Source organism: Ictalurus punctatus, chromosome 25 (assembly GCF_001660625.3).
Source record: "Ictalurus punctatus breed USDA103 chromosome 25, Coco_2.0, whole genome shotgun sequence".
Taxonomy (NCBI): domain Eukaryota; kingdom Metazoa; phylum Chordata; class Actinopteri; order Siluriformes; family Ictaluridae; genus Ictalurus; species Ictalurus punctatus.
Genome location: NC_030440.2, coordinates 690,939 through 714,297, shown reverse-complemented (window position 1 = coordinate 714,297; position 23,359 = coordinate 690,939). Strand labels below are relative to the sequence as shown.

At 39.3% G+C, this 23,359-nt stretch overlaps 1 protein-coding gene across 1 annotated transcript in view; it reads left to right on the top strand.

The window, feature by feature from the left end:
* lrfn2b (leucine rich repeat and fibronectin type III domain containing 2b) overlaps nucleotides 1-23,359 on the top strand; it is a 141,605-nt gene that overhangs the window by 13,491 nt on the left and 104,755 nt on the right. Inside the window, exon 2 of the mRNA XM_017455439.3 lies at nucleotides 293-349. The gene's annotated coding sequence lies outside the window, so the exon portion shown is untranslated. The remainder of the gene's footprint in view (nucleotides 1-292; nucleotides 350-23,359) is intronic.

Genomic DNA, 23,359 nt, shown 5'->3' with positions numbered 1-23,359 from the left:
CTGAGCTCGGGTACATCCTGTTTGCTTGGATTGTCTTGCGATGTCTCTAGAACTTGTCTGGAGTCCACCTGTGGCAAACTTAGTTGATTGGACATGACTTTGAAAGGCCCACACTTGTGGCTCCAACAATTCACAGTGCATGTCAGACTGGAAACCAAGCCACGAAGTCCAAGGAGCTCTCTGCAGAACACTGTACATATTTAGTAATGTTTTCCTCTGGCTGTTATTGCATTTGCTGTTAAACTGCGTATTACTAAAGCCAACATATTTCCCTCTGTCCTATTCTTTTTAGGTTAAGGTTGCCTTGGGCTAAAAAATGAGCCATAGCATAACCATCTCTAGGATTCAGGTAAGTGGATTAGATTTTTATTAAATTTTCATTGTTGCTTCAATATGTGCTTGAGCGGGAGTTAAGGTGATTTAGGCAGGACATTAACTATTATCATCATAAAAAATGAGGATTTTAAGTTTGTTGTTCACTTAAAAATGTACTAAATTTTACAAATGGGTATAAACACTAGTCACTATGGTGGTACCTTTCTAAGGGTATGTCTTTTGTTCATTAACTTTGATGACCTAGAAGGTGTAGAGTAACTAATTTATGGAATTATAATTTAAGTACCACCACTTTACCCTTAAAAGTACATTTAGTATAGTTCGTACCGTTTGTAAACTATACTGTGGTGTTGCTTTCTGTTGTGAAGTTTGCAGCGTCCGTGTCTTGCGTGAACAAAAGTCTGTACTGCTGGTTATTTTGCTTTGTTGTTCTGAGTGGTAAAGAAGCCACGTGGACCAGATCTGCTGTGAAAAAGAGGAATACTGAACTGGAGGAGTCATCCTGACCAAATGAATAGACAAATTATATTATGGGTTATTAAATAAAATGGTTACATGGTAAATAATTGAAATAAGCAATGCAGTAAGTAATTACTGAAGAGTCCATTAAGAATCTGCCTAATAACTCATTCAAGTCAATTACACAGATTAATTAGATTTTCCCTAATAAATGTGGCAGCCAATGTGTGTAAACATATTCTTCATCTATATGTATAAATAGATGAATAATTTAACCTAGTTTATAATTTAATCACACATATATTCCATCCATTCAAAATCATGAGTCAGAAGAAACTTGTTTTTGAAAATGTTGCAATGACGCTGACGTATTTGTTTCGGTATGCTGAACTATGTTGGAATGGTGCCATGGCTCTAGCTTTAAGCCAGCTTGTAAAACTGCACGTGTGTGTGTGTGTGTGTGTGTGTGTGTGTGTGTGTGTGTGTGTGTGTGTGTGTGTGTGACAATATAAGTCCAGATGATGGCAGGTTGACATAAACTAATGTGTTTACACTAGAAAGCAACAAAATGACAGATGATCGCAGCAAATTATGTCTATATATTCTCAATTATATGGTAATTATTTGTGATGCAGTGCAAAAATAGCAACATGAAATGTGGAATTCAACATCCTCTAGTTTTTACTTACAGCTGCCAAGAATGCATAAATCCATGAAATGTATAAAAGACTAAGTAAAGTACAATAGGGAAATTTGACACTTGGATTTGAAGTCTAAGAGCAGCTGCAGAAGGGACTTCAGTGTGTATGTACAATATTAGTTCCAAACACTTTCTAAAGAAAAGCTAAATGATGTGATATGTAGAAATTGTCTATGAATACACTGTGGCCAAAAGTATGTGGACACCCGACCATAACACCCATATGTGGTTCTTCCCCCACAAAGTTGGATGCACACAATTGTATAGGATGTCTTTGTATGCCTTAGCGTTACCGTTTCCCTTCACTGTAACTAAGGGGCCCAAACATTCCAGCATGACAATGTCTCTGTGTACAAAACGAGCTCCATGAAGACATGGTTTGCCAATGTTGCAGCGTAAGAAATTCAGTGTCCTGCACAGAGCCCTGACCTCAACCCCACTGAACACCTTTGGGATGAATTGAAAAGTTGACTGTGTGACAGCACTCCTCGCTCAACATCAGGGCCTGACCTTACTAGTGTTCTTGTGACTGTATGAGCACAAATCTCCACAGCCAAAATCTAGTGGAAATCCTTCCCAGAAGCGTGACCGTTATTATAACATCAAAGGGGGGACTATATATGGAACTGGGATGTTCAAAAAGCACATGTGATTGTGATAGTCAAGTGTCCACAAACTTTTGGCCATATAGTGCATTTCTTATCAGATCTCCAAAAATCAGAACAGACGCTGTAACATGAATGCAAGTGCGAGAATGAGAGCGTGAGAAGATGGATGAAGTGTGAAAGAGAGAGAACAAGAGTTCAGCAAAAAAAAAAAAAAAAAAATTGAGGGTGTGAAAGAGTTATTTCAAGTTTCCTAAGATTCTCATTAGCAGTGTCTGGTGTAGAGGCAGTGTGTATGAGTCGATGTCAGCATGCCACAAATGACCCATGCCGTGCCAATTACAAATTCTTGGCTCACTCCATTTGCTCACTTAATCACTCTTTGCCTCTTTTTGAGATCTGAAGAGAGTTTTCCATCCTATCTGCTCCGAGTAGTTCAGTACATAGCTACATTGTGTCCCAATGTCCTAGGCTAGTTTGTATTACATTTACATTTATATTAAAATCCCCAGTCTATATTCTCTCATCTCAGTTATCAGTATTGGTAACAATGTAAATAAGACACTAAGAGAATTGGACCGTCTTTAGAGCTTGTCAGATGAATCACCCTCATTGTAAAGCAGCAGTATCTGTACAGCAGGGCTTTCGGCATTAAACAGTTAAATACATAATGGGGCACAATCCATAAAAATTTCAATGAATATATCATGAATATGACCAAATCATCCGCCTAGATCAGCCATTTGTATGCAAATGGACATAAATGGTGTATTAAAACTGAAGGATTCAAAATGTATACTGTATATTATTATGACAATTATGAGAAATTGGTCGGATTACATGGATTCCAGTACTGAATCATGGTTCCTGAAAATATTGTTATACTGCAGTTTTTCCGAACTGATGCTAAGGATAGTTGCTATAGTTGCTGTGCACCTATGGAGCATATTGTTGCTCCGTAGTTTGGACGTTATTGCAGGGGTCTTCTCTCTTGTACACAAAGGGCTGGTGTGGCTGCATGTTTTCATTCCAACCCAGCAGCAGCCAAGCCAGATTCCGCTTGTTTAATCTGTTTGTCTCGGTCTCCAATCAGCTATCAGGTTTGCCTCCTGTTTGACTGGAATGAAAGCCTGGAGGCTCATTGCATTATGTTTGTTATTGCATAATCACAAACATTAAAGGGCTCCTATCATAGAACCCCAAATTTTCTGAAATTAAAAAGCTTAATATAATATGTATAAAGCCTTCACCCTTCTGTGAGGACACTTGGACCTTGGTTTTGGAAACTAAGCTGTAACAGTACATTTTGGATTTCTTGTTTCACTGACATCACAGAAACAAACATCTTTAAAATACTCCTCCTCCTAAACTCTCGGAACAGCGAGGCCAATTCATTTGTCTGTGCTATACACCAAAGACCTTTGGGTTTGAGATCAGAAGATGGATATGAGACGGGAGTTTATTTCCTGGTGTTTACATCTCGATGTGTTAAAAAACATAAAACAGAGAACCTTTTGTATCAGACCACCCATTTTTTAGGTGAGCAAAAGTATAGAAACAGGTAAGCCTTGAAGTAAATTAACGTTTGCCTCACACATCCAGGGTCGGGGGTTCGATTCCCGCTGCAGTCTTGTGTGTGTGGAGTTTGCATGTTCTCCCCATGCTTCAGGGGTTTCCTCTGGGTACTCCGGTTTCCTCCCCAGTCCAAAGACATGCATTGTAGGCTGATTGGCGTGTCCAAAAGTGCCCAGGGTGCGTGAATGTGTGTGGGATTGTGCCCTGTGATGGATTGGCACCCCGTCCAGGGTGTTCCCGCCTTGTGCCACACGCCCCCGGCATAGGCTCCACTTTGCTCGTGACCCAGTAAGGATAAGTGATACAGAAAATGGATGGATGGATGGATGGAACACTTTATATTCGGTTGCCTAGCCCTTGTAATAACTGCATCAAGCCTGCGAGTCATTGCCCAAATTGTTCATGTTCCTGTAACCTTCTGAATTCATTCTGCTGCTACCTTGATGAGTTCCATCATCAATAAAGATTAGTGAGAATGATCCAGAAGCAGCCATGCAAGCCCAAGCCATGACACTACCTCCACCATGTTCATGAGCAGATCCTTTCTTTCTCCACACTTTGGCCTTTCCATCACTTTGGTGGAGGTTCATCTTGGTTCCAGAACTTTTGGGGATCATCTCTGTATTTCATTGTGAATTCCAGTCTGGATTTCTGATTCTTACTGCTGATGAGTGGTCTACATCTTGTGGTACGGTCTCTATATTTCTGCTCTTGAAGTCTTGTTCAAATGGTGGAATGTGATACTTTTACCCCTGCCCAGTGGAGGGTATGGGTGATATCACTGACTGTTAATCAGTAACTTTACACCGGTTTCAAAAATTTTATGTTGAAGGACCAGGCAATTCCCATTATATTGGAGCTGAGAGCAGACCAACAACCAGTAAATAGCGTTATTGCATCCTAATATTTTATATACCCAGGACAATTCAGTATGAACACTGAATATAAGGCAATTTTATGTAATAAAATAGAATGACGTACACACCATTCTCAATACACTCATGCTAGCTAGCTTTCACCTTACTAATCTGTTTGTAAATTCAGTCGCTAGTCATTAAGTTAATAACAGTACAAATAACATTCACCTATGTTTATATCATTTTAACAGCTATGGACCGTCACAAGCCATTATTTATCTTACAGAGTCTTCTTCACTTGTGAAACCATCCACTCAGAACAGAGGTCATGTAAATATCACAGTCCTAAAGACACAGCCCGAGGGATACATTCAGGATGGAAAAAACGAATCCAATTGTTTTTCGTGCATAAAGCCACACAAATATTATACCTGGACTTCATAAAAACAGTGTAGGATATGGTACCTTACAAACAGCACCACTGTGTTGACAGAAGTTCTCTAGCATTAGATTAGCCAGATGCTCTTATCAGAATGGTGAGGGAATGTCGTCATCCCACTCTGGCAAAAGTGAGGTTCGTTGTCAGTGAGTTCATTGATATAATCCAATTGCTCAGCCATTATATTTCAAGGACACACTGATATTTAGTGGTGCGGGAGTTGTGCCAATTGTCTTTAAAAGAAGACAAGTGTGGCAGTTTATTGGTGTTTGAGTATATTAAAAAATACTACATGTAGCAACACCAGCCAACCATCACAGAAATGGAAATCTCATTGCTATCAGTATATTAGACTCCAACCAAGAAACTAACACGGCCTGCACTGACCTCATGGACCCACAAGAACACAGCAACACAGAGATGAAGATGAAAAATCTGATTATTTGGGACTAGTATTCCATTCACTAATAATGTAAAATAGTTATGAAATGATGACATGTACAGTGTGATGTCTGTAGTATCCCATACTTGTACTAGTCTAAATTTTATAAATATATTTATTCCCGAAGCTCGGAGAATACATACAAGCTCCGTGCACACAGGGTGGAAGTGGGAATCGAACCCCCAATCCTGGAGGTGTGAGGCAAGCGTGTTAACCACAGTTTATCATTTTCTTTAGCATTGCATGATACTAGCGACCAATGAATCTCACCGGGTAATTAATGTACTAGCATTACTATGGAGGAAAAACCTGTACCAGCTCTGTGTGGTACTGCCACTATCCCCATACCTCTAGCCTCTCCGCTCTCCCACTCTCTCCCATGACCTCTGCTCACCATCAAACTGGAAACACGGCAGTGTTTGTTGTTGCTTTCCAGATTTTTTATTAATAAACGTGATATTATTTTGACAGGAGAGAATGTACAGTCATGTGAAAAAACAGCTGATGGAAATTATTTATTTTTTTGACATGCCTGTATTTAGACAAGCAAACATTTGATCCCCTTTGAAACAGTGCCTATTAATAAAGGTGATACTCTATCAGATGGCACATATAATTGACATAATTGACATATTTAAATGAACAAGCAGTACCAGATTAGTCACATGGAAAAAGTAAGTACACCCCTACATTTATAACACCTTCAAATCCATAAAATTAGAATCAGGTGTTGAAGATCGGGGTGTTCAAGGTGTACCCCTCTCTTATCCACTTTCTGGTGTTCCCTTTGTTATTGAGGTGTGCGGTGCCAAGATCTAAAGAGTTTTATAAGGACTTCACAGAAAAGGTTGTGGGTGCCTCAGAGTCTGGCGAGGGATTTAAAAAGATATCCAAATTATTTGAAACACATCATTCCACTGTAAGGAAAATAATCTAGAAACGGCACAGATTTCAAACGACTGCAGATTTGTGTAGGACTGACTGTCCCAGCAAATTCAGTGCAAAAACAGACCGTTTGATGAAAAAAGAAGTCTCCCAAGAATCCCAAAATTGTATCACAGGATGTGCGAGTTAATCTCGCGGCTATTGGTTTCAAAGTGTATGTGTCTACAATCAGAAAGAGATTGCTCAAATTTGACCTGCGTGGGAGGCGTGTCAGGAAAAAGCCTTCGCTGTCTAAAAAGAACATTAGAGCAAGCCTACAGTTTTCCAATGAGCATATAGACAAAGACCAGAGCTTTTGGAATAATTTGCTCTGGACAGACGAATCAAAGATAGAGTTGTTTTCCTACAGTAACAGCAGACATGTTTGGTGCAGACCAAAGACAGCTTTTCAGGAGAAACACCTCATACCAACTGTGAAGCACGGTGGTGGAAATGTTATGGTTTGGGGTTGCTTCACTTCCTCAGGGACTGGACAGCTTGCATTCATTGATTCAGCTATGAATTCTGCATCATATCACAGAGTGCTTGAAGATAATGTGAGGACATCTGTCCGAAAGTTGTAGAATCAAATCCACCAAGGAACGGCTCAAGAAGAAGAAATGGAGGGTTATGGAACGGCCGAGTCAAAGCCTGGATTTGAATCCCATTGAGATGTTGTGGGGGGATGTGAAACGGGCAGAACATGCAAGAAAACCCTCAAACATCTTACAACTGAAAGAATATTGTATGGAAAAATACAGTATGTGGACAGTTATGCAAACTGTATACAGCACTATAACGTCTACCAGACGTTATAGTGCCTTCTACCAATGTTGGCACCCTTGGTGAACAAAGAAGGCTGTGAAAAATTGTCTTTATTGTTTAACCTTTTGATCTTTTGTTTAAAAAATTCACAAAAATACCCTGCTCTCATGGATCTCAAACAATTGCAAACAAAATGCCCAGTTCCACCATCAGGGCAATAATGAAAAGTTCCAGTCGACTGGAAATGTTATGAATCGACCTGGAATTGGACCAAAGCTGCCAATATTAGTGGAGGGCTCTGTATGACTGCAATACTAACTTCTGATGCCAAGGGTGTACTTACTTTTTTCACAGTAGAATATCACATCTATCGATATAAATGATTGAAAAATATACTTTTCTTGCAGTTTTGATCAAGTATATCACCTTTATTAATAGGCACAGTTTCAAAGATGATCAAATGTTTGCTATGTCAAAAAAACCCCAACAATTCCCACGGGGTGTACTTATTTTTTTTTTAGTTTTTATGACTGTTCTTGGGTGGCCATCGCCCAGATATCACCAACACGATATAGACTTACCATATTTTTAATAGAATAAAAAGCATAAGAATCTGAATCTGTTCATGTTCTGAGTTTTCATGCAAGCTATTTCATTCTTTTATATGCTTATTATATGACTGTGCATTTTTATGAATGCACTGCATACAATTGTTATTATATAATCTGTTATGCATTTTCAATAGTCTGTCCAGTATACATTTCCCCTTACGTTTTCCAGGATAATCATACACCAGGGCATTGTGTCACTGCTAATATTACAACACTCAACATAGTATGAGTATCGAGGTATGCATGTTGGTGTTGTGATGGCAAAGTTTACTGTTTAAGTGCTCGAGAGAAAAGATCATGTTAGTGAGACGTTTATCTCGAGTGTTCATCAAGAATCATTTGCAAATTAGTGATGGTATCGGACGCTTGTTTGTTTGTGGTCCTCAGTCTCCTGTCGCCTTCACTGGTCAGCACTTTATTACTGATTTAAGTGGAACTCTCAATCAGAGCTTACAGACCATGTCATGTTGCTGATATTCAAGGTGATGTATAAAGACTTGAGTCTGCTCTCCTTGTGTGAGTTCCTTCCTTCCTTCCTTCCTTCCTTCCAAAGACAACCTGATCCACTCCACTGATAACTGTTCTCATAAAACCAGCGCTTAACAGGAGGGCTCCAGTAACAAGGCACTATTTAATCTATTATTCATCATGGCTAATAAAATGTGCACCAGCCAATCATACACTGATGGTGTGACTTTAACACACACTTGTTTATTCCAAACAATCTGTGACAATTCGTATTTATCACGCCTTCTTATTTTCCACACTACAAACCAAAATGCTTTTTCTGGAATTTCTCGTGTTTTGATTTTTATTTGTGATGTTTTCATTACAGTTACTTTGTTACATTTTCATAAAGAAAATGATTTAATAAAATGTGTCATAACCAGAGGGTTTCAATCACCAGACGCTGTTTAATCAATTATTTATCACTGCAGGTGCGGAGAGGCTTAGTCACACAGTTAGCAAATTGGATGTTTCATTAGATTGGGTAGTGCAGAGTGTCAGTTTCATCTTATGTGAATCAATATGATTTGGTTTCCCAGTTGAAATGGGGCAAATTAGTTCATCAACCAAGACACATCTGCTTCTTTAGGGTTGCATTGGAGCTACAAGACTAATGTTGCTAAGAACTAATGAAAGTCCTCTGACCCAAATTAATTTCTTTGATCCATATCAAGCTCCTTTCCATGTCGCTTCAAGCTCCATTCAGTTGTTCAGTGATGTCACACACTTACGGATATGGTTTCGGATAGTGTGGTATCAATAGTATTTTGCGTGCGCTTCCAGGAGGACAAGTGTTTTGGGTAGTTTGAGCAGTGGTGGAGGAAGTACTCAAACTTGGTACTTAAGTAAAAGTACAAATAACCAGAGAACAATGTACTCTAGTAAAAGTAGAAGTACCACGTTAACCACCTTGTTTAAGTAAAAGTAAGTAGGCCTAAGGGGCGCATGGTGGCTTAGTGGTTAGCATGTTCGCCTGTTCGCCTCACACCTCCAGGGTCTGGGGCTCGGGTTTGATTCCCACCGTGGCCCTGTGTGTGTGTGTGTGTGTGTGTGTGTGTGTGTGTGTGTGTGTGTGTGTGTGTGTGTGTGGAGTTTGCATGTTCTCCCCGTGCTGTGGGGGTTTCCTCCGGGTACTCCGGTTTCCTCCCCCAGTCCAAAGACATGCATGGTAGGCTGCTTGGCGTGTCTGAAGTGTTCGTAGTGTATGAATGGGAGTGTGAGTGTGTGATTGTGCCCTGCGATGGATTGGCACCCGGTCCAGGGTGTACCCCGCCATGCTCCCTGGGATAGACTCCAGGTTTCCCCGTGATGCTGAAAAGGATAAGCAGTATAGAAGATGGATGGATGGATGGATGGTACTTGCCTAATGGGTTGTCCATTACATCTATCTCTATTTTAATTAAAACATAGTATGGGCTGTGCCATTTTAATAAAGAATGCTAAAGATGATGCTACTGGTAATACTTGCAAGCAATCTCTTTTGATTATTGGAAAGGTTGTTGAACTTATGTTTACCCTCTGTGGCACAGTTCACGCTCGGACTTACAGTTCAGCAGAGGACGAGTTATCCCGCAGGTTTGACCTGAAGAGTTAAACGCCATTAAACAAAAACAACAAAGAAGCCTGGTTATACCTTTTTAAAAAGATTTATTTAACTGTAAAATAGCCATCTAATGCAAATGATTGTGTTCTGTTGACTGCAGTATAGAAAACAAATCCAACACACTACTAAACAACCTGGGAATAGGCACTGGATTTGCATGCCATGCAGGAACGATGATCTGAGCCTAATTAAGGCGACGGTAGATCTTAGAATGAGAAAATGAGAATGAATGAATTTGAAATGAGAATTTAAACACAGCTAAACACCGCTAGTGAGTATTAGTAGTTTTAAACCTTTCCTTTCTGTAACGTCTGTACGGATATTCTTGCCACATTAACTTTTACATGAAAAAACATTCTACCACAACATGTCTCTTCAAATTTGAATGCGAATTCTTGAAAGCCAGCAACTTGTGTTTTCGAGGGAGACGAAGAATGCACCGAAATCTCCGAGTCGTTCTCAGAACCTGTTATCTCAAATAACTCTTTTGAATAGGGCCATGGGTGGCACATATCAGATGGCTGAGAGATTGCTTCTTCCGAATCCATTTTTTTGAGTGTCAGGCTCCTGCTGCTGTAAAAGGCGCACTCTGCTCTCGTTGAAGAAGGAATCGTACTTACTTGGTTTAAACTTTAGTGGACCAGCAACGCTCTCCCTATTCTTAAATGTATACATATCGGCAAAAAAAAGGGGGGGATCATAATATGTAACAGAATGCATTATAGAAATGTAGTGGAGTAGAAAGTATAGATATTTGCTGCAAAATGTATTGGAGTAAAAATCTAAAGTATCCACTATTAATTCTACTTAAGTAAAGTACAGATAGCTGATCAAAAGGTTAAACAATAAAGACAATTTTTCACAGCCTTCTTTGCTCATATTTACCAAGGGTGCCGATATTAGTGGAGGACACTGCTGCTCTAATTGCTGTTCTAATTATATATATATATATATCTGGCCATTCTCCTTTGACCTCTCTCATCACCAACATCAACAGTTACACCCACAGAATACTCCGTAGACATTTTTTCACATCATTATGTCTAAACTCTGTAGACTGTTGTGTGTGTGTGTGTGTGTGTGTGTGTGTGTGTGTGTGTGTGTGTGTGTGTGTGTGTGTGTGTGTGTGTGAATATCCCAGGAGAACAGCAGTCTCTGAATTACTCAAACTAGCCAGCAACCATGCAATTTTCAAAATCATTGAGATCATATGTTGCCCCATGCTGGAGTGAATGTTAACGGAAGCTCTTGACCTGTATCTGCAGGATTCTATGCATTGCCCTACTGCATATTCAAAGTGATGGACCAGGGACAGCGGGTCGTGATGGTCGGAGAGCTCAAATCTAATATGTGAATAAATCAACAGTGAAAAGATCAGGGTTGAGCTGAGAATTATATCACTAATGCCGTTAAATCATCACAATTAATTATCAAGTTCTTCATGAGCCAAAGCAGCTGTTACTATAAGCAAAAAAAAAAAAAAAAAAAAAAAGGTGGGGGAGGGGGGGGGGTATGGGTTAAGAAATGCTGGTTTTAAACCATTGTGTGTCAAGTGGGATTGAGACGTACTCATTAAATAGGCCGGTATTTAGAGTGTCATTCGGATGCGTTCATCCTTCACAGATCACGGCAGATTTGTCATTTGTTTCCGTTAGCGATGTGAATGAAGTGTAAAATTTTTCTTCAGAGATTTGCTACCAGATCGTTGTCTTTGAGGATAAAAGACCTCAGCTGAGTTTACACTCGCTGGTACCAAGACACACCCGCAAAAATTATTCTGGCAACCACCCGCTGTTTTCTCAAACTATTTTCCACCTGTCTGGGTATTTTTGTGTTTCTCTGTTCCCCACTGTTTCTCATTCTCCCCTGCATTTCCAACCAGAACAAACGTTAGCAATAGTGCTACATGGAGGAAAGAGGCAGTATCATCATCAATCTTATTAATCAGATTAGTTTTTATTTATGTACAAATGGGAAAGTTTTCATGTTTCTGATATCTGGCAAAAAAAATTTTTTTTTTTAGCAAAATCTTATACTGCACTAGGATCTGTAACATTGTGGGTTAAACTAAACAGATGAGCAGAACAAAACCTCGACAAAACACTTTAATTACAAATGATAGATAAAAATATAAAACGGCTGCCTTGTTTTACTTCAGGCCTTTTAACGCTTGGTGATTTACAGGCAGCTTTGATCGCAAGCTGGAAATGGTGGCACTGTGCTCAGAGTTTACGCCGTGTGATGAGTCAACGCAAGGAGATGCTGGAAACTGGACACAAGGTTTTAATAATAAAAGTAATGAAACTAGAATACTAAGAAATCATGTGAGGTAACATGAGACAGGCGAAAAGCAAAAAACAAGAACACACACATGACCAAGAACATAACTCGGAAATATAGACACTGTATGATTAACTAATAACTAGGTACGGGTGACATGGTTAATATACTGAAATAATGAGGAGGAGAAGAAGGTACTTACAAGGGAGGAGAAAACAAAGCCAAAACGATAACAAAATCATGTGGCGAGCTGATAATAAATGACAAGCTTACAGCACTCACACCGGGAACTGCGACGCTCACTGAGGGAGTTTGTGACAGGCGGTGTGCTGTACTGACACACTGTTTAGCGTGTAGCCACAGAAAGACACAAACGCATCTGCTACAGTAGCGGTTATATTTGAAAATCTGTTTTTATCTCCATCTTACCGCTTACATATAAGATAAGTGTTCACCCCGAGCCTGTCGTTAGTTCACCTACGACAAAACAACCGAATATTTCGGCTGTTAGCTGTCTTCTCTCAGCTCGAGCTTTGCATGTATGCTTCGGTGAGATAAAAGTCGCTAACGGAGTCTGGCTAGCATCTTTTTTGACTTCTGACAATGTGTTCATTTGAGGTTATGGTGTGGTGACAGCGTCATATAGTGTATTTCCCAAAGTTACTGTGAGTTCTTCATACTTAGCTAGCTTGCTTTAGCGACGGTGCGCAAGTCTCAAGCTCTGAAATGATCGCCGGTCATCTGTCTATCTCTGTAGACTGTAATTCCTTACTGTTAACCTGTTGAACTACAGTTTCCCCACACACACACACACACACACACACACACACACACACACACGCACACACACACACACACACACACACTCTGCCACTGCAATCAGTCACAAAATGCTAAATGATTTGTGGAAGAATTGTAGTACTTTGGATTTACTTGCTGAAAAAATACAATTAAAGAAGTCCAAAAAAAAAAAAAAAAAGAACAAAACCCCCGAACAAACATGAAAGTTTACTCTGGAATTTATTGTGTTGTCTTGATGGATTATCGCTTGAGCACTTGTCTAGTCAGGTTTCCGATTGTTTTTTTAATTTTTCCATCTCTAATTGAATTGTTCGACCCTGAAACGAAGACGATGGAGCCTAATAAAAAAAGGAAAGAGCTTTGAAGTGGAGTAGACGACACAGAGGGAATTAACCTACATACCAGCTTTCACATCTTAAAATAATGCTTCTGCTATTCATAGTGTGAGCGCTGCTCATGTCCAGTCAGCTGCTTTAAATAACAAAGGCACGGGGCTAGCATGGGCAAGTTTACCATCACAAATGTTATTTTTTTTAGCGGTTGTATACCACAGAAAAAAAACTATATATACAATTGTTAGCATGATTGTTAACTAACCAAAATGCTAACTACTTAGTGAAGTGTGAGTGACTCAATTCAGCATACTGTTGTTATTTTGAAGAAAAAATATTTACTTAGTATAATTATTAATATTATTTAATTATTTTGAGGGATTTTTGCACCCATTTTTTTTTTCTTCCAAAATGACATTTGTGAAATTACAATGAATTTTCTTGTAATTCAACTAATTTTTTGTTTGTTTGTTTGTTTGTTTGTATTGCATACTGTGTTCAACAGTAAACATTAACGCAGCTGTACAGAAATCTGGATGTAGATTTAGATCCCTAATGAGCAAGCCAGAGATGACAAAGTATCAAGTAAAACTCCGCAACATGAAGAAACCCTGAGAGCAACCAGACTCCAAAGGGAAGCCATGCTCTTCTGGGCGACACCTGATAGTAACGACAGATTGTAAATCATTATTCTTGATATTTTTCACTATGTGATGAAAGGATGTCCAGTATGAGCTTTGTAGTCTTTATGATTACAGCAGCAGTTCTTATATACAAGTCTATAGTATCCAGGTGAGATTATCTTCTAAAGAAAGGGTGAGACTTGGACATAATCTGTTTTGGGGATGTGCCGTCCTTTGTGACCACCCACGGCAGCAGAAAGTGACTTGTGGCTTTGAATTCGTCAGTGATGCGTACTCGATCCTTCATCTAACGCTTCGTTCGAGCCGAAAAATGGTCCTGCTGCCCTAAAGATGATGATGATGGGATTTTAACCAGGAGGAGATGACGAGAGGGTAGAGCACTGGAAGGGAAGAGAAGGTATGAGTGACGTTGAACTACTGAACTGTGTTTGCACAGCGCACCTTGTGCCGAGACGCAATTTACACCGGCAGAGCTTTTAAATAGGGACTTAAATAAGCGTGCAAGTGCAAATGCAGCACTTTTACCAGTTCAGCACTTCATTTTCTTTTCTATTTGAAGAATGATGTTGGATTTTTCCCGTGGCAAAAAAAAGGCAGCACTTTAAAGTACTTTACTTGAGTAATCTCACTGTTAACTGAAATGTCGCTGGTGGTTCCACTTTAGACTTAAATACAAGTCTTTACATATGGATTACCCTTGCTATTTTACAAAATCGTATATTTTGAAACGAGATTATGCAGCATGTCAAGGTAATTGAAAGCAAAGTTATGAAAATTGTCTGAAAATTTGGCTGTGTGTTTACGGGGCAGATTTTAGGAATGAGAGACTTCCATTACTTGTTCGGAGGAACACCGGACTCGTAGCTCCAGTGCAAAAAGCAAACCTCAGAAACAGACAGCCGATTACACTTACAGTAAGTAGACGCTGTGTATAAATGACGTTTTTTGGCCAACGTGTCGATTGAACTACATTTCTGCATTGCTACAAATTAAACGAGGACGTACCGACTTCTGCAGCAGACCGAGCAATGCTGTACATGCTGATGTTGTTTGGACGATTTTGTTCTCATTAAAGCCTTACCCAATTAATTTGATGTTCAAAGAATGCTGACAAGCACCGTGTGAGACTGATGAAAAGGTGAAAGTATGCACAAGTCTACTGTAAACATCTGCTAGGAGAATAATAATGAGAAGAAGAAGGGAGAAAAAAAAAGAAAAGAACAACATTTCTTTATTGCCAATGTGTCACATTAAAATAATAATTCACCGTAATGTTACTGTTGGGCTGCAGCATTAATAACACACACTCAGTGCTTGTATCAAATATTAATGGCGACCAAAGCAACTCTTAACGGAATTATTTTGCGTTAGCAATGCATGCTGGGAAAAACAGCCACTGTGTGCCATGCTTCTCCATTTGTGCCATGAGAGCCAAAAATAGTAATGCAGCACAATGTATTAAATATGTGGCCTAAATAAAATACAGACACACACCTACTTTCTGCTTACTGGATGTTCTTTAGACAATTACCTTAATATAGTTTTATTTATTTAGATATGCCGTCTGTAAGTAGAACGTATAAAACACGTACGCCTCTCGTCGCCTTTTCGTCTGCAACTTTTTGCGGTCGTGCTGGTCCGGGACGGAGAAGCTTCTGCCAAACTGTCATTAAAACACATATGCGATCAGAGAGACTGCACACTTACGACTTTGATATGAAAATGTGTACTAGTATGTGCTCTCCGTGGTCTGAGGCTGCCAGCAGAATCAGCTTTGGCAAGAACAACAAACAAGGCATCTGGTGCGAAAATCATTCGAAATCATAAGTGGAAGCTGATTCGTAAGTGTTTGTCAGATGGAAGAGTGGCTGCTTTTATTCACTTGGCAGACGCTTTTATTCAAAGTGACTTATAAGTGAGACAGAATCAAATCCATGCATAAAGCCAAACATTTGCTCATGGACACCATAGCGGCAGTGTAGCGCTGATACGATCTGAACTCGGAACCTTCCAGTAACTTGAAGAGAATCTTAAACACTAAGCTAGTGACTGAAAGTTTACACGCATAAATCACACCTACAGATACAAGTATGCACATAGTACATACAGCTATAAGTACACACACACACACACACACACACACGCACGCATTCAGAATATCCGAATGATTTGAAAATAAAAAATTCTAAAAATTGCATAATTATTCACCCCTTCGGTGTGAATTGTCATTTTGCAGCAGTTACAGATGTGAGCTGTTTCTGATGTGTCTATATGAGCTTTGCACGTGTGCTTCCTCTCCTCAATGGAAATGTTCTCCAACCCTGACAAATTACATGAATTTAGTGGACAACATTTTTTTTTAATGTCATTTCACAATTTTTTTTAATTGGCTGTAAGTCTGGGCTTTGAATCAGCCGTTCCAAAACACAACCCCCCCCCCCTCCCCCCCCAGTTCATTACTTTTGTCATTTTTGTCCTGTGCTTTGGCCCTGTTCTTTGGCTATATTTTCTCCCTAAATGCAGCAGTCTGGCTGACTGGATCAGGTCCTCCTCAACAATTTGCTAATATTTTGCTCAGTCCATCTTGCCTGTAATGCAACAAACTTTCCAGTTCCTCCTGCTGAGAAGCAACCCTACAGCATGATGCTACCACCATCATGCTTCACAGAAACGCTATTACCTGGGTGTTAAGCTGCATTTGGTTTGTGCCAAACATTATTCTGTGGTTTTAGATCAAATGGCTCAGCTTTAGTCTAATCAAACTGCAAAATATCTTTTCCAAAAGCTCTCAGATTTTCTAACACGGCCTTTTTTTTTTTTTTTTTTTTTTTTAATAAGTGGCTACCTTTTGGCCGTATCTGAAAAACTATTGATATTGTTGATGTCTGAATAGTTTCTCCTATTTCAGCTCTGAGCGAGCTCTGTAACCCTTTCAGTGTTGTAATTGGACCCTCGGACACTTCTCTGACGAGTCTTGCCTTCTTGACCGAGTACTCAGTCTGGCCTGATCTTTGTAGTGTTTGGAGGATGCCATACTTTTCTGCTTTGTTATAGTGCATTTCACAGTGCTCCTAAGACGGTTCAAAACTTTGCAGATGTTTTTTACTAGCCTTCTCCATTTTATTTCCTCCTAACAACTTCATCAAAGCTTCACTGGCAGTTCCTTGATTTTCATGACTGCAGGAGACATTTTAGTTGTAAGACCTCCCAAAGTCAGTGACATTTCTTGTGCAAACATACAGTGAGACACAAGGGGGTGAATACTTTCTGGAGGCATTGTAAAGCGTTTTTTCCAGAAGCAGAACGGAGCAACCAGCTGTTATAAACCAAAATGCAAAATTCTGACAATAACAATAATGACATTTGAATTAAGACTTTCTCAACTTTATGCAAATCACCAATGACATGATAAAGCAGTCCCGAGAGTGCAGGTTGTCCCCGACATAATCTCTAGATCATCCCAACATGGACGGATCGGCTAATCCCAGATTCAAGGATATCCCCGCTGGATTTCACCCTCCACTGAGTGACCGGTTGTCCGTCTTTCAAGTCCATATGCAGTAGTATTTGTTTAATAATGAATCATCCAGAGGTGCACTGAACATGTTCTCTCCAATGTAATGTAAACTCGCAGTGTAATTCACAGACCCATTTCATTTTGGCGCCGCCATTTTAATCACTATTTGAACACATCCACACGTTAACACATGCACTGCTATATGTGAACTTTCTATATAGATTTCCTCAGTTCTGAATTCTTATCCTAACTCTGCATCATCTCTTAAGCAAAGGTGATCTCCGGGGGGGGGATTTTAACCTGGCTGCCAAACTACGTCCTGCGAGAGCGGATAACATAACAACATCTCGACATAACAACAGACAGCTCAGAACTTAACCTGCAGTCAAAATGGTGTTTGTCTATAGTTTGTGAGGAGTTCATTCGACTCTTTCAGTGTAGAATGTAATTCTTTGGATGGCCTCACGTTCACTGTGTTGCTGTATGTTCAGAGTATAACTGAAAATTCACGTCATTGACCAAACGTAGGTCCGTAACAATAAGCTCTCCTCGTAAATAAATATTCTGCATATATCATTGATGTTGTGACGTGACGTTTAATACGTCACGTTTAATTTTGGCTAATTGCATTTAATTTAAATATAGATTTTTTTACATTCTTCATGTAGCAGATTACAGTGTAGTATATCCATGACTTTGTAGTTGTTAGACATTTAAAAGAACACATACGTGACAGCTTTTGGATTTTTCTTTCTGTGTAATATGAAATCACCCCCCACCCCACCCTATTTTATATAAACTGTTTTGTTGTAATATGATCTCACGCATATCCAACACATGAAGCTTGATTGTGGTGTTAATCGCCAGCAGCAAATGTTCAGTAATGTTTGTGATTTGGCCTTAGTGACTTAGGAGTTCTCTGGAATATTTTCACAGGTTTAGGAGATTTAATTTTTTATTTAGGAGCTTTATTTTTGTCATGTTTTCCTACTAAAACAGCTACTCTTATCCTTAAGATTCTTTCTGAACACTGTCTGTGATATGCAGTACAGAATAAAGCACCACTTTGCTACCCTTGTCCCTGACCTGCTAATCTTGTCTGCACCATTCATCATGTCAGAAGTAGAGGTGAGAACTGCTGTTGACAAGTAAAGGAAAGGCAGCTGCTCCTGATCACCTCAGCTCTGAGTCTTCTCCTATAATGCCTGACGAGGTTGGAGAATACATGGCAAGGGATGTGAGATCATTCATCCATAGAGAGTCTCTCCAGATCCTTCTGGTGGACTCTCCTCTTCAGTTCACCACACAGGGTTTCTATGGGGTTCAGGTCAGGGGACTGGGATGGTCAGGGCAGGAGCTTGATTTTGTGGTCAGTAAAACATTTCTGTGTTGATGTTGATGATGTTTTGGATCATTGTCCTGCTGGAAGATCCAACCACGGCCCATTTGAATCTTTCTGTCAGAGGCAGTCAGCGTTTCATTTAATATCTGTTGATATTTGATGGAGTCCATGATGCCATGTGTCCTAACAAAATGTCCAGGTCCTCTGCAGAAAAACAGCCCCAAAACATTAAAGATCCTCCTCCATATTTAACCGTGGACATGAGGGACTTTTCCATACGGCTACCTCTCTGTGTGCTCCAAAACCACCTCTGTGTTTATTACCAAAAAGCTCTATTCTGGTTTCATCTGACCGTAGAACCCGATCCCATTTGAAGTTCCAGTAGTGTCTGCACACTGAAGACGCTCGAGTGTGTTTTTGGATGAGAGTAGAGGCTTTTTTCTTGAACCCCTTCCAAACAGCTTGTGGTGATGTCGGTGACTTCAGATTGTAGTTTTGGAGACTTTCTGACCCCAAGACACGACTAACTTCTGCAGTTCTCCAGCTGTGATCCTTGGAGATGTTTTATCCACTCGAACCGTCCTCTTCACAGTGCGTTGAGACGATACAGACACACGTCCAATTCCAGGTCGATTCATAACATCTCCAGTGGACTGGAGCTTCTTAATTATTGCCCTGATGGTGAAACGGGCGTTTTCAATGCTTGTGCTATTTTCTTATAGACGCTTCCCATTGTGTGAAGCTCAACAACCTTTTGCTGCACATCACAGCTACATTCCTCGCTCTTACCCATTGTTATGAATGACTAAGGGAATTTGGCCTATGTGTTACCTCATATTTATACTCCTGTGAAACAGGAAGTCATGGTTGATCAATTTCCTGTTCCTAGTCACCCAGGTGTACTAAAAAAATATAAAATATCAGTGGGAATACACTTCAAATATATTTTACTCATATGAATTCATAGGGGTGCCAATAATTGTTGCACACCTATATTTAACAAAGATATTTTTTTTGATAAACCTGTGTTGTGTCTTATGTCCATGAGATTATTTATGTGAATTTTTTTTAACAAAAGATCAAAAGGTTAAACAATAAAGACAATTTTTCACAGCCTTCTTTGCTCATATTTACCAAGTGGAGGGCACTCTCTCTCTCTCTCTCTCTCTCTCTCTCTCTCTCTCTCTCTCTATATATATATATATATATATATATATATATATATATATATATATATATATATATGTGTGTGTGTGTGTGTGTGTGTGTGTGATCAAAAGATGTTAATTGCATGGTGATTTTCTTTTCAAAATTTGACGTCTTGTAGTATGCACCCAGCTTTAAAGAGTTAAAAAGCCTTTAATGTTACTCTTTTTGGAAATATGAAGCTGTAGCAACCATTTAAAGCTGTGACATTGGGTTGCCTGGATAATATACCGGGAATTTATAATATCATGTTTACCCCCTATTTAGAAATGACTGTTTTGATTCCCCTGCCCAAGTGCCGATGGAGTTCGCCGTTCATTACTAAGTCAGATCACGGCTTATTGGTAGATAGGGAAGGCTGGCAAGCCGATGCCAAACCCCTACACCCTCATGAGCCTTGAGAAAACAGCAGCTGAGCACTCACAGTCGTGTTGGAGAGTACAGGCGATGAAATATTTATAAGATCTATTGGCTTCAAAATTAAAGCCAGCTTCCAAGAATTTAATCTGCAGTTCACAAAAATGCCAAGGCTACCGGTAGCGATCGGGGAATACAAATCACTTCCGCCTCTGTGAAAAATAACCAAGATTTTCAATGCCTCATGCTTCATGCCATGCTATTTAGGATGTGCTTAATACTGATATTAACTTATGGCTCTCTTTACTCTCTTTCCATTATAAGTACCGCATAGAAAAAAACTAAATTGATACTAAGTTGTTCAGTGGTGCAAGTGTAAAATCAATAACTATAACGGATGATGTGACATTTTATTTAGTAAAATATACTGCTTTATGGTGTATTCAGTATATCAGATTTTTTTAAAAAAAAATCCATTCCACTTTTTGTATTATAGTTACTCACATACCTTAGCAGATAGAGCTTTATAATGATAAAAAACTATCTTTACTCAATAATGAAATGATGCATATTTGTTTAATTTACTGAACTTTAGTAGCTCATAAATCAATCTTCTGTTTATTTATAGTCGTCCGTACCTGCCAGAACATGTTTCAGCTGTGTGAGCGGGCTGGGTCAATTGTAGTGAAGCTTAAGGCTATTGAGACCGAAAGCTCTGTTATGGAATAAACTTTGAGGAATGAGTCAAACATGGTGTGACATTTGCAGTTATTCATTTGGCAGACACTTCAATCTAAAGTGACTTACAAGTGAGGCAAAATCCAATCTAAGCACTTGCAAGTGCAGCAGTGGCTCTCTGGCAGTCCTGGGATTTAAGATCATAACCGTCAGCAGCCAGTCGCACCTGCAGAACATAATAATGTAAAGTTGAAAGAAGTTAATGTAAAGCTAGCGTTTCTTTGCACCAGACACCTACGAGGCATCGTAAGAAGTAATTCGTAAAGTGATGGTGAGGAAATGTTTTGATCTACAGTCAACCAATCAGTAACACAGTTGGACATGAGCAGGAAGTACTACAAGTATGATCGTAACTCGGGGAAGCAGCTCCTATCTTCTTCAGTGTAACAAATTTTATTCAAGATCGAGTTAGTCTTTATTTTAACCATAGATGAACAAAATCCAAATGTATTCTGCTTTACAATAAATTAACTTAAAGGATCCATGTATTTGGATTGGCATCCCAATCCCGGGTGTAAAGCAGTCAATGAAGATGAATGAACGATATAATGGTATTTATACCCTTTTGATATTCTCAACATAACGATAAAATATCGCATTATATTAACAGTTATTTCAAATAATCTGTGATGTACAGTGGTGCTTGAAAGTTTGTGAACCCTTTAAAATTTCCTATATGCCTCGTAAATATGACCTTAAACATAATCAGGTTTTCACAATAAATAAACCAAGTATGATATTTTTGTTTCATTTGTGTAATAAGGCTCTCTTTATCTACTTTCAGGGCTTTTGTGAAAATCTAATGATGTTTTAGGTCATATTTATGCATAAATGTAGAAAATTCACAACCTTTCAAGAACCATTAATATAATATAATATGTGTGTATATATAAAAAATGTCACATTACAAAGAAGGATACGGAAGCAAGTGCAGATCTCCAAACATTTAATAAACAAACAAACAACAAAACAAAGACAACTAGGCAGAATACTGTGGTCAAGGCTAAACATAAACTAGGAAACAAAACATGGTACAGGGACAAAGGTGAAGCTAGACAGTGATGTAATATGGTGCAGTGGATGCTGGGAAATGAAGTCCAGAGTTACCTCCTTGATATATGACATGTATGTGTGTGTGTATATGTGTGTGTGTGTATATATATATGTGTGTGTGTGTGTGTGCGTTCTTTTGTGTTATTCTGTATTATTATTCATTGCTGTATGACGTGAGTAGCAGACTTCAGGAGAGGAAGGTGTGTGTGTGTTTTCGGTCATATTTATGCAGAACTATAGAAAGTTCTAAAGAGTTCACAAACTGTCAAGCACCACTGTACCTTGCCTATAATCTCAGTGGCTCTTATTCACCATTGTTGCATATAGTCAAATCTGATGGCAAAATCTATGCATGCAAATTACACTGCAAGTCTCCTATTAATTCATTTTATCGAAGGTGTTTATATGGGACTGTTTATATCCTGTTTATATCGGACATTCAAGTGTATTTCTTTAAGATGGCCTCGTCCAATGATGATTGGGCAACAAAGGAAAAAAAACACCAATATGAAGAAATCATGATCCTCTTTACAAAATAAAAAGAAAACAATGCATTTATAGTTGGCTTAAATGTTGTTTTGACTCTGCACATGGTTGCACTTTTAATAAAATCGCGTAGTTTTGTTATGGCAGAAGATGTAACTACTCAGGGGTATGTATGTGTTAAGTTAGAACATAAGGATACATTTAAAGTAGCACTTTACATTCAAACCGGTTGACAAAAGAGCTTCGACTCTAACCACTGAGACCGAATCTTAATAACCGAGTTTCTACCGTGCTCGGAAAACCGAAGCGCATGCTCGTGCACGAGCCAGGGGCGCGAGCCCGTAGCGAACGCACGCTTTTCGGACTTCGATAGATTGACTTTGTTTACGCTGGACACCTGCTTTTGTAATGGTTATGTTCTGACTCCGCCCCTGTCGTGTCATTGTTTGTTTTCCGAATGTGTGTCATCATTGTTTTCATCAGCTGTCCCGTGTTTAACCCATGATTATGTCTCTGTGCACATTGCGTAGTATTGAGTTTATCTCATTACTAAGCGGTTGTTCATTGTTTCTCGTTTTCGATTCTAGCCTCGCCCAGTTTATGCCTGTTTGTATATCGCCTGACCTTTTGCCTGTTATTAGACCACGCTTTGGATTACCGTTTTGGATTCGTCTGCCTCTCTCTCTCTCTAATAAACGTCTTTTACTCCACCTGCATCTGTCCTAACCTCCATTACCTCTGTGACGTGACATCATCAAGCCCTCCCTGGCCTGAAATACA